Consider the following 5,561-nt stretch of genomic DNA (forward strand, 5'->3'; position numbering starts at 1 on the left):
GGGCCTGATGATACAATGAAAATTTACATTCAAAGAGAAGTGCTGAGTATAACAGAAAGCAGTTTTTTATGTGCAGGACAGAGGCATGTAACATCAAAGCAGATGTAAGCCTACAGCTGCCTGCAAAGGAACCAAAGTGAAAGGAACCTATTTTTGAATTTGTAAGGTGAAAATGCTTTGGCTGGTGTCTGCTTAAAGTCTATGGGTTTTTGTTGCCTTAGTGGAGACTAGTTTGAGAATTTGTTAAAACGTTATGATAGTAGTAATTTGTAGCCATGTGTATATGTTTAACTTGTGTAAATTAATAAATATCTCATTTAGTTTGATATAAAAACCTTTTGAGAACTGGTGGTCTTAATCCTGAATTTAGAGTTGCAGCTCAAAACATACCACTTGAAAATATAGGTTATGACAGTTGTTTAAAATTTCCCTCTGGGATTCTAAATAACAACCTTTACCAACTGCTGTTTCATAACAATTGGGGGCTCTAGCAGGATAAAAATATTTCCAATTCCTTAATTAGTTTGGAATTGGTGAGTCTTAAGTTTACGAGTATGAGAAGCACTTTGAATTCAGGAGTTGGTAAGGTATTTTAGAAGTGGTGAGACTGCAAGATGGCTTTGGCAATTGCTAAGACTTGTCTGGGAGTGGAAGAGATAATCCTGATTGGTTTGGAAAAAATAACCAAAAGTAAGCCAACAGAGTTGGCAAGTAAGTTAAAATTGAGATTACCTGAGGGTGCTAGGAAATCTGATATAATTAAGAGTATAGTACAGCTTCTACAGTTGGAAGTGAAACCTGACGCTAGTGAGTCACAGCTGAAGGTAATGAGACTTCAGTTACAAATATAGATGCTTGAATTTGAACAAGCAAAGGAACTGAAAAAAATTTGAATTTGAAGTAAAGGACGGAGAAATGGCTTTTAACAGGGAACTAGAAATTGTGAACATAGAGAAGGAGGAAAGAGAAAAAGGGAGAGAATTCCAACTGAAAATGGACCCCTGCCCTCCATTTCCCCCACTACCCCCCCTACCCCCGCAACCCCAGAACACCTCCACCCCTTTAGCCCTCCCACCCCTCAGACATCCGCCCCCTGCTTAACCCCTCCCCCTTCCTGGCTCCCTCAGACTCCCTTACTTCTTCTGCTACCTTTAGTCCTTCCCTCCTCCCAACTTCTTCCTCCAGCCTCACTCCTTCCCCCATCCTGACTCCCTCAGACACCCTCACTTCTTCCTCCAGCTTTACTCCTTCCCTCTTCCTGACTCCTTCCTCCACCCTTACTTCTTTCTCCAACCTTACTCCGTCCCCTCTCTACACTCCTTCCTTCCCTGGACTCCCTCCCCTCTCCGCACTCCTTCCCTTACACATCACACCCACCTTACATCTACCTCCCCAGTTGCCATCTTCTCCCCCATTACCCCCACCTCCTCCTGTTATCCCTCCCCACTCCCAACCTCAACCCCCGACACCTTCATTCCCCCTCCCAAACTCATCCCCCAACACCTTAATTTCCCTGCTCCCAACCTCACCCCTGACACCTTCATTGCCCCCTCCCAATGTCACCCTCCCTACACCCCTTCCTCTCCCAGTCGATCCTAGATCTTCCAATCCCACCCCTTCGACCATATCCATTGTGAGCATCAACAATGACTTTCCAACTTCTGTGAGTTGCTTCGCAGCAGAGTCATGCCCATGAGAATCCAACCAGCGTGCCATGGACTGTCAGGCTCCAGCATCCTCGGACGTCCGTGATGTGATAAAGGCCCCGGCGGTAATTCCTGACTTCTGCATGTCACTGTTGTCAAGATGTATTCTGCACCAGCGTGTTTTCCTGCCGATGTGGGTGGACGATCCAGCAAGGTGGGCGGTGAGTATGTGGTGGGGGGTGGGGGGGGACTGGAGGGGTGGTGGGGGGGTGCTGGGAGTTGTGGGGGTTGTGGGGGTTGTGGGGGTGGGGCTGTGGGGTGGTGGTTGCGAAATGAGTCTGGCAACTGGGCTTATAATGAAATGCTGATGTATTACAATGATATTCCCAATGTCCAATGGTGGGAATGTGACCTGCCATTGACAGGCTGAGCGGACAGTCACAAACTTGTTTCATGATGCCATGAAACCGATTTTTGGCCTTCTCGCTGTATTGTCCACTCACGCCACCGAGCACACTCGACATCAGCGGGAATGGACAATTCCACCCAGAGTTTAGGGATAACGTATAAGTATTTGAATTGGAAGGAAGTTACTTGTGATGTGGAAAGTGAAGGGCTACCAGAGTTCATATGGTTAAAGCTGTTTTTTTCTCTCTCGGTACCACAACTCAGCATAGGTGGCAGGATCCACTGACAGTTTTGGCTGAAGGAAAATCCCCGCGGACAGTGAACACCAGAGGGTGAGTACTTTTTGTTTCATACCACCCCACATTTATTTAGATCTGACTGAACACTGTGGCCTCCTTGGAACCTCAGGGATCTGGAACTAAGGCATGGAGTTGGATTGACTGAAGGAGGAAAGAAAAAGTGTGAGGAAACAACGTGTATCTAGTATTGCTGACATCTGATGGAGAGACTGGGGGAGGAGGCTTAGTGGGTATTTCTCTGAGGTGAAGAGCCTTGCGACTTGTATTTAGTATTGTCGATGGACAGGCTGGGGGAGGGGACTTTGCAGGTACTTCTCTGAGGTGAGGAGCCTCATGACTTGCATTTAGTATTAAGGACTTGGAAGAGAAATTAGTTAAGGCCAAGAAAGCAGGTGTGCGATACGGTCATGAGGAAAGGTAAAGGATTTAAGAAAGTCAGCAGTAATGATGATGAGGAGAGGTGGAATATATTTAAAGCCAGTATGTAGAGACATGTGGAAAGCAGGGAGCTTTAGAAAAGTCAAATGAGAACCTCAGACAGGAGTCAGAGAAGGGTTAGGAGAAATTAAATTGCAAGTACAACAGTAGGTTAAAATGTGTTGGAAAAGAAAATAACATTAAAAACTTGTGTGTAAGTTTCTGTTGTGTATTTTACTAGTGCCCTGTGATTTCTTTTTGTGTGTCTAAAGTCACTGCACTAAAATTTGGGTTAACTTTTTGTGTTCTGGTCTTGTGTATTGTTTTTCAGTGGTTGTATTTTAAATTAGTGTAAGTGAAAGAGAATGTTAAGTTGTTAAAGCAGTTTTATTCTTAATGGAGGGAGACGGGTACCCCTGGGGTGGGGGGGCACTGAGCAGTGATACTCAGAAACAGAGGAAATGTGAGCTCTGTCACTTCGATTGTTCCTGTTGGTGAAAACCTCAAAGTTTCCTTTTGTAACCACCACTGCTGCTTGAAGTTCCATTTTGGAGTAAGAATGATGAAAATTTTATTGTGAAATTTGCTTTTTCTTTAGCTTTAATTACAATTGCTTTTTTTGAAGAAGGAAGAATCAAAACAACGGATGTAGGTTATTTCCTTTGTTTTCTTTCTTTTAAAAGTACGTGCTATTTTATTGTTTAGACATAAGTTATTAAGGCAAACGATGTAAGAATGGAGAATGAAAGTGCAGTAGGGGGAAGCATCCAATAATATGTGCAATAAATAATTTGTGTGGATAATTTGTGTGTGTGAGCTTTAATGTGTTTTCTTCCCTAAATTATGATTTTGCTTAGGGGTCTCAGCACTTTAAGTTTAAAAATCTCACAATGAGGATTACGATTGGATTAAAAGAAAAGTGTAATTAAATAAACTAAATGACTAGCGTCCACTTGCCAAAAATCAGCACCCTTATCTCATGCAGTATAAATTGTTGTTCCCTTTGAGTTTTGGTATTCTTATATCTGCCCTGATGAGTGCTAAATGAAAAGCTTCAACAACATGTCTCTTTTTTCAGCAATATTTGAGTTCTATTCCACCAAGCGATTATCATGATCATGTTCCTGTCGTTCATTCAACAATTTTGCAATAATTCACTGTTACTTCCTGCTCTTGTATTTAAATATTTATTAATGCTAGTTTACTCTCAGGTATGTTATGCCCACATTTCCCTCACTGCAGATTTGAATAGATTACACCATGTAATATGAGGCCATTTCAGCATCTCCACAATCTGATTTCCCAGTCCTTGCACAGATAGAAACCAGGAAAGTGTAAAAATGGTCTTCATCTCTGTACTTTACGAATGTTAGGAACTAGAGATAGTTTAAGTGTGTTATATTTGTAATTGTGGGTGTTAGGAATGAGTTTTAGCTTTAAAGTTTGTTTGATTTGTATTTCTGTATCTGTGTGTTAAGAGAAGTTAAATGGAGTTTTAATTTCACTTTAAAAGGCTGCTTGCATTTCTAACGAAGTGTTTACAACTGTTATAAGGTAAACACACAAAGGTAGAAAAACAGTGCTGTTGCCTAGCAACAGGGAAGCGGGGAGATAGGCAGGTTCCTCCTGCAGGCATACACACAGAACTAAAGAAGCAGCATTTTAAGTTCAGTTGAAGCCAGGACCCGAAAGAGACTGGGCATTGGGAGAGGGAACTGGAGATTTCCCAAAAGAACAGAAGTCCCAAGTTAAAGAAAAACCCCAAAAATCCAGGAGAATGGAAGAGGAGAAAGTCCAAAGAAAACCTTGTAGTCAAAGGAAGGACAGGAACCTGGGAAAAAGTTCTGTTAAGTGAAGTTAAGAGTGAGGAACAGAGATAAAGGCTCAAAGCTTCAGATTTAAAGTGAAAACAAGAAGTAAGAAGGTTCAAAGAGACAACTGAAGGTCTGTAATTCTTTGCTATGGGTATGTGAAGCAGTGGGGTACTATTAAGGCTGAGTTGGTGAGAGAGAGTACATGGAAGACAGCTTGAATGCATGTGGTGACCCAGGGAAGAGGAACATTAGAAGGGGAGTTCAAAACCCTGGAGGTGAATCCTTGTGGAAGGTGTCTGAGAGAAAACATCAGTTTGGGAGAAGATTCCAAGGCGAGGTCTTGGAGTGTGGAAATTGGAAACCCTCATGTGAAGGACGGAATTTGGTGAGAACGGTTGGCTCATGGTGTGACAAGCGTCTGGGGGGGGAGTCGAGGAGAGATCCATCGTTTCTGTCACTTGAGGTCAGAGTGTGGTGTGTCTGACCACAGGATGCCATAGGTTTACATGGACTGTGTATTTACTATGAACATTAACATATAAGATAGCTTTTGTAACTTGTGTTATCCTTACAAATCTATATATATCTGTAAAGGTATAGTTGTGGGTGAAGGAGTATTGTAATATAGTTCATCTTTTCTTGTTGAATAAATGTTTTATTCTTTTGTTAAAAGTTCATCAGCTGACTCCTGTGCCTCTGTTCAGTAGCTACTCTCCACGTATCTACACAAACAAATAAAAGTTAGGATCTATCAAGCTGGGTTGCACTCTGGGATCAGGCTTGTCCAGGGGTAACCTCAGCTGGGATCATAAAAACAAGGAGCAGGAGTAGGATCCTTGAGCCTGCTCCACCATTAAATAAGATCATGGCTGATCTGATAGTAACCTGAAATCTGCATCCCACCTACCCCCAATAGCAAGAAGCTATCCACCTCTGCCTTAAAAATATTCAAAGACTCTGCTTCAACCACCTTTTCA

This window comes from Carcharodon carcharias, chromosome 13 (genome assembly GCF_017639515.1).
Source record: "Carcharodon carcharias isolate sCarCar2 chromosome 13, sCarCar2.pri, whole genome shotgun sequence".
NCBI lineage: Eukaryota > Metazoa > Chordata > Chondrichthyes > Lamniformes > Lamnidae > Carcharodon > Carcharodon carcharias.